Here is an 18,976-nt window from a genome sequence, read left to right on the forward strand (position 1 = left end):
TACATAAAATCCTAGTAAAATATGCATTTATCAGGACACATATGTTAAGGGATTGCCCATAGCCATGAACCAACTGTGGGAAGTTGGGGTACACTGTCAATGTGTGCTAAGCTGCTAAGAAGAGTGGCAGTATGAGTACAGCCTAGAGGCCTGAATTGAGAGGGAGCACGGGGTCAAGCACGGGACTGAAGCCGAGCATTCCGGAATAAGTCTTTGCCATGAGTGGGGCAGAGGCTTCACAGTCTGAGGAGCTAATCAAAGGTAAATGTGTCATTAAGGGCAGATTATTGGATGTGTTGTTTTACTCAAGTGCTACGCACTCATTTATTTCCATGGATTGTATGAAGTGTTTGGGTTTATATGTGACGGAATTGTCGTGCAATGTTGTGGTGACTACCACTACAGGTATGCCGATTATGACGTCGTGGGTGTGTTTGGTGTGTTCAATAATGGTACATGGAAGAGACATCGAGGTAGACTTAATTTGTTTGTCTCTCTCCCAATTGGATGTGATTTTAGGCCATCATGTTCACAATGGAGGCCGAAAGTGAAGTAGAGCCAGAGTATATTCCGATGGTGAGGGATTTCTTGGAAGTGTTTCCTAAAAATGTTTCTGAGTTGCTGCCAGACAGGGAGATAGAGTTCACAATTGCCCTCATTCCGAGAGCAAATCCGATTTCTATGGCACCGTATAGGATGTCGCCAATAGAGTTGGTAGAGGTCAAGAAACAAGTGGAGGATTTATTGTAGAAGCGATTTTGTGAGACCAAGTGTATCACCATGGGAAGTGCCAGTGCTCTTGGTGAAGAAGAACGATGGGAGCATTAGGATGTGTGTGGACTATAGGCAACTGAACAAAGTGACAATAAAGAACAAGTATCCACTTCCCATAATTGATGATTGTAATGCAATGTAAAAATAGTAAGTATTTACAAAAACTCCTATTTATTATGAAAAATGAAAAAACATGCTAAATGAAAGAGATAAGGAAAGAAAAGGTATTTTAGAATATGCAATAAAACTATAAATGTGAGTACAAAATATGAGTAATCAATTACACTATGTAATGCCCCAAGTTTCGTAATTCTTGTATGATAATACATATGTGTATTTTTATTTATGTTAGTGATGTGGATGTGTATATCTATGTATATACTTATATTGTGTTTGAATATGAATGTTGACTTGTGATTGGATTGAAAATGCTTGAGGATATAGGCTGATGTGCTGCAGCAAGGACATTCTCGCAAAGGTCCTTTGTAACGCCTCTGACAACCACGTCGTAATGGTTTCAAATAAAACTAGATTTTGCAAATAATTTTGTAATATAGAGAACAAACCTAGGTCATCTCACAAGGACACAAATCCATTATGCTTCCAATTTTAAACATGCAACGGTGGTTAATTTAAGGGTTTTGTGATTTAAAGATGAAGTAAAAATGAAAGTAATTTTAAAACGAAAGTAATTTAAATGAAAACGGATCTAAAACTGAAAATGAATTTTAAATTTGAAAACAAATTTAAAACTAAAAATGAATTTTGTACTCCCTGAATTTTTGTAATAATATTTTAATATGTTAATGTAAGTGTATGTGTGTATTTTCATGTGGTTGTATTGTTTGATTTATGTATATAATTATGTGTATGAATGCCTATGGATAAATATGCGATTATAAGAGTGTATATATGTATATATATATATATGTGTGTGTGTGTATACTGAGAATATTGGACTGTGGCTAAATTGTTGATCAAACTTGGCTAAGTGTCTAGTAAAAGGTGTTCTCACTGCAGCGAGAGATGTCTCGCTATAGCGAGAGGGCCTTGAGAGGAAGGCGTGAAACTGTCAACTTCTCACTATAGTGAGAGAGCGACAGTTGAGCGATAATTTAGGATACATTTCTGGGTGCAATTTTGCTGTAGAGAGAGGGCCTCACAATAGCGAGATTATGTAGAAACTAGAGTACAATTTCTGCTGAGATTTTTGCTATAGCCATTCTTACCGATTAAATTGCCTCCAAAGCTATTCGTGAGCTAGATTGAAGGTTGGATTCGTGTTGGGAACGCTTGGAGGGACAAAATTCGTGAGGAGAACGTTTTCTACCATTGGTTGTGCGTGGGTCTTCAATTTCAGGTAAAGGGGACTCTACCCTATCTCATTTTTGTTAGATTTCATTTAATTGCTATGTGTAACCATGTGATTGAGATAAGAGGTCAAAATATGTATGTTTTGATAGGAATTCCATATGAGATATGATGAAATAAGCATTGAATGATGGATATGATAGAATAATTTGATTGTGGTTGGGTTGTCATGCTCTTAATTTATGAATGTGGATTATGTTGAATGTTATGTGCATAGAATGATTGTGCATTAAATGTAACACGAGTAAGTGTGGGCATTTGTGTCGTGTACTGTGAATGAATATAGGCATATGTGTCAGGCCTGAGTGTTGTGTACAAATATGAATAGTGTGTGAATGAGGCATGTTAAATGTTGTTGTGATTATGCTATGAATGGTTCAGTGATACACTGGAGGTGTGGAAGATGAGGACTGTAGAAATGCCTTGGGGAAGAAAGAGTGGTGGTGTTGTTTGCAATCTAAACACTAGCAAGTGCACTAGGATTGCAGCAAGTAATGAGTAAATTTAAGATCCGAGTATCGTCTCCACAGGGAATTAGGAACTCAATTATCACTTCACAGAAAAATAACCATTTGAGCCATCGAATTTGGGAAGAGAGTTGTATCATATAAAAGCAATAATCAGAGCAATCAAAAGTAAAGAACCTGCAGAAAAACAGAGTATAAGATTTGTGATGAAATGAAATAGCAATGAAGGATAGTTAGGAATTTACTTCACAAGAATATCAATATCAATCCAATTAAATCCTCTGAACATTCAAGCAATTGAATAAGTGACAATCAGTTTCACATATACCTAGCCAAAGGTTAATTCCTTAACTCATTGACCCTAACAATCCACTAAACCTCCCTAATCCCTTAGGTGAGATTCAATTTTAGGTTGCATTAAGAATTAGAACTATAAGATTGCAAAATTAGGTCTCCTTATCCCTAAGAAATCCTTAAACTCTGGTTGCCAATTCAGATCGGAGCAAACAATCCAATTCCTATTGGTAAAGATTCCTCTTGATTAATCAAATGAATTTCCATTCAAAGATTGCATGAAAAACAGAATTAACAACTCAATTAATCCAAGAACTTAAAGTTCAGAAGATAAAGTCGAATCAATACATCAATTCGAGTTCCATAAACCCCTAACTATGGGAAATTAAGCACATATTGCAACAAAAATAGAGAAAGAAGAAGAAGAAGATGAAGAAGAATGCAGAGCAGCCATGGCCACGAGCTCCAATCCGATCCCTCTTCTTGGAGCTTCAAGCTTCAACCCCAATCTTCTCTCCACTCTCTCTCAACGAGAATCTAACTAACAAAACAGAAAATGAGCAAAAGACCCCCAATTTCGCGCTTCAATCATGTATTTATAGAAACCCCCAATTCCCTTACAATAGTGATCACGCCCAGCCTGCATCCCAAATTCTTGTATTTTGGAGTCCAACATTGCCATTCTTCCTCTTCCTTTCCATTGATAATCCATTTCCATGACTTTTGCTCAGATTATTCCTTCAAAAACAAGATAAATTCCTTAAGAACTAAGCATAAATTCTACAAATGCGAAAATAACTACAATTTTAAAGAAAACTTAAATTCATTCTCTTTTTCTAAGTTTTTCTGCTTTCTTCATATATTTTTCTTATCAAATGTGTTAGAATTATGCTAAAATATCAGTAAAAATATGGATTCATCACTACCCCAAACTTGAATTTTTGCTTGTCCCAAGCAAATCAAACTAAACCAAGGGTAAGTTCCTCCATTTTCAAATTCAATTAGCAAACTGCTTTTCTCAGATTTTCCAATTTCCAATTCTGTGTTTTCTGCATGATTTTCAATCAAGTTGTTCATCCAAATACACATCATGATATTCCTACTACATAATCATCATTGAGTAAGAATTGCTACCTAAGTTCATATATTTCATCAAAATTCATGTGAGTACAATTAATCAACATGATCACAGCTCACTTGGAAGTGTTTCTCTCATCACTCAACAGTGTTTGAGTGCTGTTTTCACTCTAAATCATCAATTTCACTGCACTCTACCATATGCTTGCCCAATTTCTCCATCTCCTCTGCTTAGTACAATTAATCACACATCTAGAGGGCTTTTTCAGGTTATAACAAGGGTAAGGTTAAGGTAGGTATCAAAGAAAATGGAAAACAATACATGCAATTTCAAAAGATCAGAGGCATTTTGAGTGATTTGTTTTAAAACTAGCCTGGATCTGCATTATTCCTCCTTAATTCTCTCACTTATGCAGCAAACAGAATTTTTCTTACAGCAGAATTTTCACTGATACTTTTCTTCTTTTCTTGCTTTCAGTCACTATCTTCTTTTCGTTGATATTCTTTTTCTTTTTCAGCAGCACTTTGCTGCACTTATTTTCTTTTGAAATCACATTTTTGTTCTTTTCACAGCTTTGCTTCATAAATTTTTCATTTTGCTGCAGCACTTTTGTTCTTTCTTTCTAGCTTGTTGAACTCAAACTTAGATAGCATGCTATTTCCCTTACCCCAAACTTAGAACATTGCTTATCCTCAAGCAATTAAAATCTGGATGACACCCCAAACTTAGTTTTAAAACTCATTCTTGATTAAACTCATTATGCCTCTAATCTTTTGAATGGTAAAAATTGGTTTTTCAGCAAGGCTTATAATGAGGTAATTTCAAGAAAAAGGATATTAAGCTCAAAAGGGTGAACTAAGACATTCAATCATAAAGGAAGGCATTTAGGCTGACTAGGATATCAATCATGGCCTCTATCATGTGGGTGAAAACTGTAACATGCATATTCAATTTAAGAACAAGGGCAAGTTCTAGAGAATGTAGCCAAATATGATTAATCACACAAGAAAAAGAAATAGACAGCTCAAATCTCACTAGGTATTTATAAGTGATCATGTGGATTAATGAAAACACAATGCACTTTTCAGAAATATATGCACCTAGTGGCAACTGCCTCATTTTTTAAAATACAAGTGTGATCTCATTTTGAGAATGGGAAAAACAACTTAAAAAGAAATTCACACAGAATTCATAAAATTGTCAATCATTTTTATTTGACTAACAGCCAACAATTTATTATCTATCCTAGTATTTTATTGTTTTTCAGGAATAATTCAGTGTAATGTGAAGCTAACTCATGAATAAGAGGTAGAGAATGAAACCCCCCTTTCATGGCAGCTTGTGCAAGTGTCAGCTTCCATGGTGTGTGAGTGTTGTGTGGTTGTGACATTTTCTGCACAAAACACCAAAAATTCCGTCAATTATCAAGTGAAAAGGGATTGAATTCTGTAGAATTAATGTGTGTTCAAAACATAATTGTTCAGAATTAGCATGAAACCAAAATATACCAAGTGTGCAAATTACAAACCCAAATTCTAAAATGAAACCAAAAAGTTTGAAACTTAATTACAAGACCGTCAAGAGAAAATTTGAATTAACAGAAAAGAAAACAAAAATCCTAAACTAGTCATCTTGGGCATCCTCCTCATCAGAAATTTCATCTTCATCTTCTTCCTCATCCTCCTCATCTTCTTCTTCCTCCACCACTTCTTCAGTTGGCTGTGGAAAATGAGTCTTGTAGATTAGCAAGTCTTTAAAGACTGATGAGCGTAGACATTGAGCATTCTCGGCCAAATCTGGTGTGTGATAAAGTTTATCTTTGGTCATTCCCATCTTCTGACCAAGATTCATCAACACACATTCCAATAGCATAGTTCCTGCCTTCAAACTACTGTGGAGCTCAGTTTGTCGTTCAGCCAATTGATTTTGCCTTTCAACCAAAAGATGTAGGATGTCCTTCATCTTCATTGGTTTCTCCTTTCTGAACTGGGTGGGGATAGGTGCAGCTGAAGTGCAGGAGGTGGTGGCATAGATTTCCTTTACCATTAAGACAGAGATAGGGGGAGCAGATCTGATTTTCTCTTGGTATTCTCCAACTTCAACCCCTGCATCCTCACAAAGTAAAGTGATTAATGAGGGAAAGGCTAGTGAATCTCTTTTTGTTTTCAAAATATTTAAGATACATTCACTAATTACTTCCCCTACATCAATGTACATATCATTAACGATAGCAAACAATAATTCAGCCCTCTTTACTGCCAGGGTTGAACTATGCTTGACTGGCATGAAAGAGTTCAACAGAAAAGTACTCCAGACTTTAGCAAATGGTAGCAGGTTCTTGGTGGTGATACACTTGGGTTTTTGGGCGAGGTTCAGCTGCCAAGTTGTGCCTGGTCTTCCAATTCTGTGCAGGATTTCAATATAATCCTTGTCTGGACTATTCTTAAAGTCAGTGAAGTCCATCTGCCCAGGTTGCCTTTCAGTGTAAATTTCCAACACTCGATTGATGTTGGCAGCAGTGAAATCCACCCTCATACCCTTGACCATTGTGTGAAATTTGGGAATTTGGTCTCCCTTGAACCGCATTGCATTTGCATAAAACTCCTGTATAATTTCTCTCCAACCATTATCAGCCAAGGAGCAGAAGTTGTCCCATCCCCTTTTCTGAATTTCTTCTAGGTACTCAGGGTAGTTGCCTTCAGCAATTTCAAAGGCTCTATCTGGGACAATCTTCCTCCTCAGAATATTTGCCTTGAAATAGTTTTCGTGAGCAATATTCCTGAACCTTGGATCATGATCAGTAGGGGTAGAGGTAGAAGGAGCATTTCTTCTAGTCGGCTGAGGTGGTGAAAAGGTTGCAGGTGCAGTTACTCTTGGCTGAGGAGGGTCAGCGATTTCAATGGGTGAGGAAGGTGAGACACCATCAGTTCTTGCTCTTTTTGTGGTTGGAGAATTCCTGGCTGTTCCAGCTTGCATATTCCTGATAGATCTCCTTCTTGGAGTGTTGCTGGCAGATCCATCTTTGGTCTTCTTAGAAGGTCCAACTGGTGTATTCAAAGAAGTTCTGACCATTTTGAAGTGGCTGCAAAAAAACAAGCAAGTAATTTGACAGTTTAAAATTCATGACACAGAATTATGACAGTATAGACAATTCAATCAATCCATGTGCAGAATTCCAATTTGCAGTATAAATCTTTTTACAATCAGTTGCTGTCATGAGGATGTAGTCATATAAACACACAAGCAATATTGCAAATTACTAAGCAATCACAGTCAAAATTGGTTAAACCTTTAAATTTGTAGTTTAGAGTGCAAACTCTCAAAGCACATCAGGTTAACGCAGAGATGCTATTATAGGTCATCACATATTTTTTTACATGCTCTCTTATGTAAGCACAAAAGTTATTTATCAGAGCAAAATTGTCACTTTTCAGATATACCAGCACTTAGGTACAAAATTAATCAAACCATATTCAGGGAATTTTAGACTGGCCTTCCTAATTTGTTCCCTCAGAGTTCACAATTTCACCAAGAATGCAGAAAAAGAATCACAATTTTCAACTAAATTTCAACTACTAATGCACTTTCATCCTGCCCACTAGAAGTGCAATACATGCTCGAATGGTTCCTAACAGAAATTATCTTCTGACAGTAAAATTCCATCCAGAATATTGCCTATTGTTTCTTTGAATCACATACAATTAGAACAGTGCACTCATTCATTATCATCAAAGACTAAATATCAGCTTAATGCAGGACTTATCAGTATGGTATCGGTACAATCATGCAGTGCAATATACAGCAGTAACTCGTTCCATACAACTCAGTTCAGACATCAACATTCAAATATTGCATGCAAAGAGTATTTTCGTTGATGGCAACTGAAATATTTCTATTTCTTTCAAAGTCATGTTCAGATTTTTCGCATAATGCAGATGTGAATATGTTAACAGAGGAGATTGAATGACTTTGAAAACCTATTCACAGTATTTAAAGTTCCTTAAATCGAATACGCTCAAGATATTTCCCCACTTGCCATTTTTGACATTTATCCAGAGTTGCAACAAAGAAAAACCCTAAATACAATTTCGTAGAATGCAGAGAACGTACCTTGAGCTTCAGAAATGTGAATGACAGTGAAAAAGAAGGAGCAATTGCTTGCTGGTTGCTTCACGAAAGATTGAAAGTTAGAGGAATTTCAGAGGGAAATGGGGATTTAGGTTTAAATGGATGTGAGCGTGGTTCCTTTATATTGAGTCAGGGGTCACGCGTGTGCACGTGACCACTTTTTAAGTGAAAAGTGAACGTTCCCTTATTAATAAAATTCTGCGTTATCACTCTTGTCGAACAGAGTGAGTATTCCAGAGAGCTTGGAAATTTTGAATGCAATGCACGTTATCACTATTGCTGGGCAAAGTGATAACGCACAAGCTTATTGCTTGAGCGTGGTTACTTTTATCAGAAAAAGGAGTAACGCGCTATGAAATATTCCATACTTACCTGCGCATGGTCACTCTTGACAAGGAAAGGAAGTGATCCAAAGAGTGTGTTTTTCCCATCTGCCTCTGCATTATCACTCTCATCAGTGAGAGTGATTGTTCCAGAGAGCTGTGTTTCCCAGTCAGTTTCTGCGTTATCACTCTCATCAGCGAGAGTGATTGTTCCAGAGGGGAAATCTCAGAATTCCATCTCTGCGTGATTGTTTTCCTGCAAAAGAGTGATTCCTTTCATCAATCCAAGTTCTCCAAACTTTAATTAGCTCACTTAACAAATCGTAATCATTCCAATACACACTCACCATATAAAATACCTATTTCGCTCATCATGTTCACCTTTAATTACATATGCAACATTCATCCAAGGCTGAATTCTGCAGAACATGTATTCACTCCCTACTTATGCAGTTTTGACTTTTACATTACACACTCCTATCATGAACTCTCAATTCATTCATCATTTTTGCTCCAAATTACAGATGCAACAAACATCACAGTTGAATTCTTCAGAATTTCTGCTTAACTTATTCACAATGCAATTCTGACTTTTCCATAACACATTATAGCATGAAGTCCAATTGCATTTATCAGATTCGCTACAAATGACAGATTTAGCATGCTTCAAAATTTACCTTTTGCATCAAAATTACAGAATATGATGAGTATGATGCAGAACTTCGTATTTTGCAGAAAATTTGCAGAATTTGATAACTATTATTCAGACTGTACAAGAACTTTAAACATTCTAATTAATTCTAATCTGCATTCTTGTTTCAGCCACCAGATTTATTCCAAACATCAGATTCAGCAAGGTAACCAAGATGAAAAGTTCAGACTTTGACTTCTATGAATATTGTTAATTCAAAAATAATGCAGAAAACTTAAATTGGGTTAGAAATGTGAGTTGTCTCTCACAAAGCGCTTCTTTAATGTCATTAGCTTGACATTAAATGTTTCTCACTCAAGAGAAACCAGTTTCATGCATGATATGTTCCTTGTAAACTCCTCTCCATGATAGATCTTCAATCTTTGGCCATTGACCTTGAATTCTCTCCCTGTTTTCAGATCTTCTATAAGAATTGCTCCAAAGGGAGAAGTTTCCTTAATTAAAAACGGTCCAGACCATCTAGATTTCAGTTTCCCTGGAAATAATTTTAATCTTGAATTGAATAATAGTACTTGCTGGCCAGGTCTGAAATCTTTTTGCAGAATAAATTTGTCATGGATCCTCTTGGTTCTTTCTTTGTACAACTTTGCATTCTCATAAGCTTGTTGTCTGAATTCTTCCAATTCATGCAACTGTAAAACTCTCTTCTTTCCAGCACTTGACAAATCAAAGTTAAGCCACTTGGTAGTCCAATATGCTCTGTGCTCCAGCTCTAGAGGTAAGTGACAGGCCTTTTCAAATACTAGCTGATATGGAGACATACCAATTGGAGTTTTAAAAGCAGTTCTATATGCCCACAGTGAGTCATCTAGTTTCTTTGACCAATCCTTCCTTGAACTGTTCACTACTTTCTCTAGAATTTTCTTGATCTCTCTATTTGAAACCTCCACTTGTCCACTTGTTTGTGGATGGTATGGAGTAGCAACCTTATGCTTCACACCATATTTCATTAATACAGCTTCAAGATACTTGTTGCATAAGTGAGTACCTCCATCACTTATCAGCACTCTAGGCATACCAAATCTTGAAAAAATGTTCTTTCTTATAAAAGAAATCACTACCTTTGCATCATTTGATCTGGTGGGAATTGCTTCTACCCATTTAGACACATAATCCACTGCAACTAGAATGTATTCGTGTGAGAATGATGGGGGAAATGGTCCCATGAAATCAATCCCCCATACATCAAATGGTTCCACTTCTAGGATGTTGGTTAATGGCAGCTCATGTCTTCTTGAAATATTTCCAGTTCTTTGACATTTATCACAGTTTTCCACATACTTCTTGGCATCTTTGAAGAGTGTAGGCCAAAAGAAACCTGCTTGCAAGACTTTTGCAGCAGTCCTTGAACTTGCATGGTGGCCTCCATATTCTGAATTGTGACAATTCCATAGTATCTCAGCTTGCTCACTTTGTGAAATGCATCTTCTAAGTAACCCATCTACTCCAATTTTGAACAGGTATGGGTCTTCCCACACATAGAATTTGCTGTCATGTAAGAACTTCTTCTTTTGCTGCCAAGTAAACCTCTTTGGAATGAATTGAGTGGCTTTAAAATTTGCAATGTCAGCAAACCAAGGCATGTTTTCCACTACAAATAGCTTTTCATCTGGAAATTCTTCATTTATTTCCAAGAATTCAGTGGTTAAACTCTCCAAAGGAAGTCTGGACAAGTGGTCTGCTACACAATTTTCTTTTCCTTTCTTGTCTTTGATTTCTAGCTCAAATTCTTGGAGTAGCAAAATCCATCTTAATAACCTGGGTTTTGTATCCTGTTTTGTCAAAAGGTATTTAAGAGCAGCATGATCAGTGTATACAATCACTTTTGAACCCATTAAATATGATCTGAACTTATCAAAAGCATATACAACAGCTAAAAGTTCTTTTTCTGTTGTTGTGTAATTCACTTGTGCCGGATTTAACACTTTGCTTGAATAATAGATAGCATGTAATTTCCTATCTTTTCTTTGTCCTAACACAGCACCTATTGCACTATCACTTGCATCACACATGAGTTCAAAAGGTAATTTCTAATCTGGTTTTGCAAGAATAGGTGCAGAAATCAGTTTCTCTTTTAAAACAGAAAATGCATGCAAACAATTATCATCAAATATGAAATCTGCATCTTTTACAAGTAAATTACTCAAGGGTTTAGCAATCTTGGAAAAATCTTTTATGAATCTTCTATAAAAACCAGCATGTCCTAAAAAACTTCTAACTCCCTTAACATTGATAGGTGGAGGCAATTTACTAATGATTTCTATCTTAGATTGATCCACCTCCATTCCTTTCTCTGAAATTTTGTGACCAAGGACAATGCCTTCTTGTACCATGAAATGACACTTCTCCCAATTCAACACAAGGTTAGTATCTTGACATCTCTGCAAAACAGTGGATAGATTAGCTAAACAATCATCAAAAGAATCACCAAAAACAGAGAAATCGTCCATGAACACTTCTATGATGTTTTCTACCAAATCAGAAAAAATAGAAAGCATGTATCTTTGAAAAGTGGCAGGGGCATTACACAGACCAAATGACATTCTCCTATATGCAAAGACTCCAAATGGACATGTAAATGCAGTTTTCTCTTGATCCAAAGGATCCACAGCTATTTGATTATATCCTGAATACCCATCAAGAAAACAATAAAATGAATGTCCAGCAAGTCTTTCTAGCATTTGATCTGCAAATGGTAGTGCGAAATAGTCTTTTCTGGTTGCATTATTTAATTTTCTATAGTCTATGCACATTCTCCATCCAGTCACAGTCCTAGTAGGGACAAGTTCATTCTTTTCATTAGGTACAACTGTCATACCACCTTTCTTTGGAACAACTTGGACTAGACTTACCCAATTGCTGTTAGAAATAGGGTATATTATTCCTGCATCTAACAGCTTCATGACCTCTTTTTTAACTACCTCTTTCATGGTTGGGTTTAACCTCTTTTGTGGCTGCACAACAGGCTTAAAATTCTCTTCAAATAAAATTCTGTGCTTACAAAATGAGGGATTTATACCTTTCAGATCTGCAATACTCCATCCAATTGCAGATTTGTGTTCTCTTAAGATTCTTAACAATTTTTCCTCTTGTCCTTCCTTAAGTTCATTGTTGATGATGACTGGATTTTCATGTTTCTCATCCAGAAATGCATACCGCAGGTGTGAAGGAAGTTGTTTCAGTTCTAGCTTTTGCTTTTCCTCTTCTTTAGCGTCCTTTTTCAGCTCTTCTTTCACTAAATTTTCTGCAGGTTTTTGCATCGGCAGAGCTTCCAATTGCTGCTGCATTTCCATGATATCTTCTTCATTCAGAGTTTCAGATTTGTCATTCCCTGCAGATATTATTTCTTCTAACACAGCAGTTTCATCAAATTCTTTCATATGGTGTTGTGTAATAAAAGCATCCAGTATATCTACCTTCATACATGTATTATCTTCAACTGGATATTTTAAAGCTTCAAACACATTAAATATTACCTTCTCATCTTGAACTCAAAGCATAAGTTCACCTTTTTGCACATCTATTAAAGCTCTCCCAGTTGCAAGAAATGGCCTCCCTAGGATCAAAGGAATGTTAGAATCCACTTCCATGTCCAGAATTACAAAATCTGCAGGAAAAATGAACTTATCAACTTTAACTAATAAATCTTCAACAACTCCATATGGATAAGTGTATGATCTATCAGCTAGCTGCAGTGTAATGTTGGTAGGCTTCACTTCCTCTATGCCAAGTTTCTGTAGAACAGCTAATGGCATCAGATTTATGCTTGCTCCCAAGTCACACAATGCTCTTCCCACAGTGCAGTTTCCTATTTCACAAGGAATGCTAAATGATCCAGGATCTTTCAACTTTTGAGGAAGTTTTCTCTTAAGAATGGCACTGCACTCCTCTATCAAAGGTACTGTTTTGTCATGCTCTAGCTTCCTTTTTCTGGAAAGTAGTTCTTTCATGAACTTTGCATATGAAGGCATTTGCTCCAAAGCTTCTGCAAAAGGAATGTTAATTTGTAATTTCTTAAAGACATTCATAAACCTTTCGAATTGTTCCTCTTGTTTAGGATTTTGGACTCTTTGAGGATAAGGCAGCCTCTTGTATTTTTCTGGGTCTATTGGCTTACAAGCTTCCTCAAAGAGTTGCTTTTTGGTTTTCCTTTCAGAATTCATAGGAACATCTACTTTTTCTTCTCAATGGTCTTTCTTTAATAGCTTAAAATTTCCTTGTTGCAGATCTTGTTCAATTTTTCTCTCTGCTGCATCATTCACTTTCTTTTCTGCTGGTTTAGGGCTTGCAACTACAGCTCCACTCCTTGTAGTTATGGCTTGACATTGCTCTTTAGGATTGATTACTGTATTGCTTGGAAATCTTCCTTCATCCCTGCTGGATAGTTGTTCAGCTAATTGTCCAATCTGTGTTTCTAGTTTCTTCATGGAAGCTTCTTGGTTTTTGAAGCTTGTTTGAGTCACCTTCATGAATTGCAGCATAGTTTCTTCCATCTCAGTCAACCTCTCATTCATAGGTCTGGAAAATTTCTGATTTCCTTGAGGTTGAGTGGATGAATTCCTCTGAAAATAAGGCTGTTGTGTTGCTGGACCTGCATTAGAAAAAGGAAAATTTGAGTTAGAATTCTTTGCAGCAGAATATTGATTATTCCAATTAGAATATTGCTGAGTTCTATTATTCAAAAATTGAAATCCAGGGGGATATGATGGCTGTTGTCTCTGAAAATTGTTCATATAATTCACTTGCTCTTGTGGTTCACTTGTGGATGCCTCACATGCACCATTTGCATGGTTTCCTCCACAAAAATCACAACTTAGCTAACTGCTAGGCATACTCCTTGTTTGCAGATTGTTGATTTGTTGTGTTAAGGCAGCTAATTGTTCTGAAAACATTTGATTTTGTAGCTGATTTTGTGCAAGAAAAGTTTCCAGAACCTTAGCTTCATGACCAGAGTTTCTTCTTTGATTCCTTGAGTTTGAATTCTGATACATTGAAGATGCCATCATGTCAATAATCCTCTGATCTTCTTCCAAGGACTTTGTATTTAATGAACCTCCAGCAGCAGCATCAATCATTGTTCTTGTTACTGCATTCATCCCATTATAAAAAGTATCCAATTGCATCCAATCTGGAATACAATGATGTGGACACCTTCTTAGCAATTCTTTGTATCTTTCCCAAGCTTCATACAATGATTCTCCATCTTGTTGAACAAAGAATGTAATTTCTCCTCTCAGCTTAGCAGCTTTAGATGGAGGGAAGTACTTGGTTAGAAACATGTTCACAAGTTCTGTCCAAGTTGTAATGCTTCCTTGTGGTTGAGCTTGTAACCAACATTTTGCTCTATCTCTCAAGGAAAAAGGAAATAGTCTCAGTCTGATGGCTTCTTCACTAACCCCATTTATTCTTATGGTGTCACATAGCTGTAGAAAATTTGAAATATGTAGGTTAGGATCATCAGAATATTCACTAGAAAACTGATCTTGTTGGACTAAGTGTAATAAAGCAGGTTTAATCTCAAAATAGTTGGCTTGAATAGTTGGCCTGATTATAGAAGAGTTAAAACCTTGCATGTTAGGAATTGCATAGTCCCCTAATGTTCTAATTCTATTTTGTTCTGCCATCTCTATTTCTGAATTTAGTTGTCTCAAAGATGTAGGTGTTCTTTTCACTCTAGGATTGTTCTGAAATTCTGGAGAATGGACAACTTCTAATTCACTATCACTCCCTATGACTTTTTCTGCTCTAGACTCTTTTCTCAATCTCCTTAAGGTTATGTCTATGTCAGGATCAAAGACTAGAGTTGATTTGTTTTTGTTTTTGCCACGCATATACAAATTAAAATGAAGCAAAAGTAAACTACAAAATAGTATTCAGAACTGCACCACGAAAATTATGCAGCAAATATCAGTAAAAGTAATTGAAACACAAGTTTAAAAACTGCAGAATTATGCAGAATGGACAAAATGTCTAACTACAGACTAATACTACAGAAATTCAGAGAAACAAAATACTCAATCTAGCTATTCTTATGTTACTAATGATATTGAAACTCAAATTCCCCAGCAACGGCTCCAAAAACTTGTTGTTTGCAATCTAAACACTAGCAAGTGCACTAGGATTGCAGCAAGTAATGAGTAAATTTAAGATCCGAGTATCGTCTCCACAGGGAATTAGGAACTCAATTATCATTTCACAGAAAAATAACCATTTGAGCCATACGAATTTGGGAAGAGAGTTGTATCATATAAAAGCAATAATCAGAGCAATCAAAAGTAAAGAACTTGCAGAAAAATAGAGTATAAGATTTGTGATGAAATGAAATAGCAGTGAAGGATAGTTAGGAATTTACTTCACAAGAATATCAATATCAATCCAATTAAATCCTCTGAACATTCAAGCAATTGAATAATTGACAATCAGTTTTACATATACCTAGCCAAAGGTTAATTCCTTAACTCATTGACCCTAACAATCCACTAAACCTCCCTGATGAAACGAATTTTAACTACTCGTCATGTAAAAGATTGTCGTTAATCCTCATCAAATATGCAAAGAAATGAATGCAGTACTAGGGTGTTATCCTAGGTCGTCTCCAAGGAACTTTTGGTTGAGAACATACATCGAACAAGTGTGAACATGTATTTTAAAGCAAGTAAATTGGGGGGAGGTTTGTCAATTTCCAGATTTTAAACAAGAACGAAATGTAAATTAATGAAATTCAATCAATTAAAATGAGTAATCCCTAGTCAAGCAATGAGTTCTATCATTATTCTTCCAAATGATTCAGTAATCCCCTTTCTTTCCCTTAAATTAAGTTAATCTAACAAGCAAAGACTAACTTTAACATCCCAATTAAAATTAAGCATCTTAATGGGCTCCAATCTCTATCCCTAAGATTAAGCAACCTCAAGGATTAACCAAAATTAAGCAATTTTGAATTAGAATTTCGTTAGGTAAATTAGGGTTCATTAAGCAATGTTCCCTTCATGCAAATTCCATTTCATTCAGAGATTGGGGTTAATAAATTCAAGAAAAGAAAGATTTGTATTGCAATTAATCCCAAGAATTCAAGATTCATGTGCATTGACAAGGAATTACAAGAAAGTTTAGCCCTCCATGTGGATGGGCTTCACAAAAGAGAGAAAGAAATGCAAGAACGTAAACATCATTAATGCAAATTCAACAAAAATCAAAAGAGAAATTGGAAATTAAAACCTATAGAGGACCCTTGGCTGTCACCCAAGACTCCAATGTCGTAAGAAATTATCCCAATTTGGCAAAGAAAAATTGTGTAAAGTGTCAAAAGTCCCGTACCCTAATTCCTAAAATCTATTTATAGTGGATGACATGTCACCAAAGTGTCCACTTTTGCCTTTGAAAGTGTCCACTTTGGGCCTTGAAAGTGTCCACGCGCAGAATGCAAGGAATGCCGCTTCTCTGGAGTTGCTACTATTTGTGCTGAAAGTAGCTACTTTGGATGGGCGTAGCTACTATGAGAGCCCATAGTAACCATGCGCAGGAAGGCTTCAAAATCAGCGTCCAGGGGCTTCTGAAGTTGCCACTTTTGGTCTTCAAAGTAACTACTTTGGATGCGCGTAGCTACTATGAGAGCCCATAGTAACCACGCGCATCATGCTTCAAAATTGGCGTCCCTGGAGCTTCTGGAGTTGCCACTTTTGGACTTGAAAGTGGCTACTTTGGAACCTTTAATGCCCATGCTTGCTGTAGTTGCCACTTTTACTCCTCAAAGTAGCTACTTTGGGGGCAACTTTCATCTAAGGACCAAGATTTCTCAAATTTAACTTGGGCATTATGCAAAATCATCAAGATAATTAAAATTGCAATCTATATCTATGTAATTAAATGCAAATTAACCAAAAATTAATAAACCTATGATATTTATTCAAAATGTGATTTCTATATTATTTTCACTATCTAAGTCCATTTTTTCTATCAAGAAGCATAAAAAAGGCAAGTAAAAATATAATAAAAAGTGGATTCATCACTCCCTAATCCCTTAGGTGAGATTCAATTTTAGGTTGCATTAAGAATTAGAACTATAAGATTGCAGAATTAGGTCTCCTTATCCCTAAGAAATCCTTAAACTCTGGTTGCCAATTCAGATCAGAGCAAACAATCCAATTCCCATTGGTAAAGATTCCTCTTGATTAATCAAATGAATTTCCATTTAAAGATTGCATGAAAAGCAGAATTAACAACTCAATTAATCCAAGAACTTAAAGTTCAAAAGATAAAGTCGAATCAATACATCAATTCGAGTTCCATAAACCCCTAACTATGGGAAATTAAGCACACATTGCAACAAAAACAGAGAAAGAAGAAGAAGAAGATGAAGAAGAATGCAGAGCAGCCATGGCCACGAGCTCCAATCCAATCCCTCTTCTTGGAGCTTCAAGCTTCAACCCCAATCTTCTCTCCACTCTCTCTCAACGAGAATCTAACTAACAAAACAGAAAATGAGCAAAAGACCCCCAATTTCGCGCTTCAATCATGTATTTATAGAAACCCCAGTTCTGCGCATTGTCACTTTTCTTCACAAGAGTAACCTCGCAGAAGCTTTATGTAATGCGCGTGTTCACTTTCAAGAGCAAGAGTAACCACGCGCAACTTGCAGAGTTGAAGGCTTCTCTGGAACATTCACTTTAATTCATAAGAGTGGCAACGCAGGAGGTCGAGGGCTGCACGTGATCACTTTCATGAGTAATAGTAACCACGCGCAAGTTGTCCTGATACAAGTGCCTCTGGAACGCTCACTTTCATTGGCGAAAGTGACAACGCGCAGCTCATCAGGAATGAAGTCTCTCTGGAACGTTCACTTTCGATGGCGAAAGTGATAACGCGCACTGGCAACGCTCACTCTTGTAAATAAAAGTGATTACGCACAGGCTCCTCTTCTCATTTAGGCTCTGGAATGATCACTTTCCCTTACAATAGTGATCACGCCCAGCCTGCATCCCAAATTCTTGTATTTTGGAGTCCAACATTGCCATTCTTCCTCTTCCTTTCCATTGATAATCCATTTCCATGACTTTTGCTCAGATTATTCCTTCAAAAACAAGATAAATTCCTTAAGAACTAAGCATAAATTCTACAAATGCGAAAATAACTACAATTTTAAAGAAAACTTAAATTCATTCTCTTTTTCTAAGTTTTTCTGCTTTCTTCATATATTTTTCTTATCAAATGTGTTAGAATTATGCTAAAATATCAGTAAAAATATGGATTCATCAGGTGGTCACACCAACAGTGAGCGTGGGTGCACCGCAGGTCACACACTCTCCTCCTAACTAGACCTCTGACCACTACCTTTGCAGAGTGACTCGTGACTGCCCACGCGGGATCCATGAGGCGGGGGTAATCGGTGACCATTCATTGTGTGAAACTGTGATCACAATGCCACAGTGAGCGTGGCTGGCGTGCAGTGAGCGCACATGGTTGTTGTCTATTGATTGTGTGATGGTGCAGTGAGTGCACTAGTGTGTAAGTTGAAATGGAATATTAATTGTGGCTACGACTGCTTGATTTGAATTACTTTAGAAATGTGTGAAATGTACAAGGTGAGACTCTATGTTTAATTGTGTGTATTGAGTAGTGCAGAGTACTCACCCTTACATTTATTTTTCAGGTGACCAAGACTATCAGCACCAGGCTCAGTAAAAGGATGGATGACACTGCTATAAGACTTAAAATGTTTATTTTGTTTTGAAACTGATGTGTATTAATTATGTCATGTAGCAATTAATTGAGTTAAACTATAATCTATCCTTATATTTCGGGATATTTTGCTGAACGAAACATTTGGAAA

At 36.5% G+C, this 18,976-nt stretch overlaps 1 non-coding gene across 1 annotated transcript; it reads left to right on the forward strand.

Moving 5' to 3' along the window:
- Positions 1 to 14,280: 14,280 nt before the first annotated feature.
- Positions 14,281 to 14,387, forward strand: LOC113873984. Its single transcript, XR_003506048.1, has one exon. It is a non-coding gene; the product is annotated as a small nucleolar RNA R71 (small nucleolar RNA).
- The last annotated feature ends 4,589 nt before the right edge of the window (positions 14,388 to 18,976 follow it).

This window comes from Abrus precatorius, unplaced genomic scaffold, assembly GCF_003935025.1.
Source record: "Abrus precatorius isolate BTA unplaced genomic scaffold, Abrus_2018 Scaffold7, whole genome shotgun sequence".
In the NCBI taxonomy this organism is placed as follows: domain Eukaryota; kingdom Viridiplantae; phylum Streptophyta; class Magnoliopsida; order Fabales; family Fabaceae; genus Abrus; species Abrus precatorius.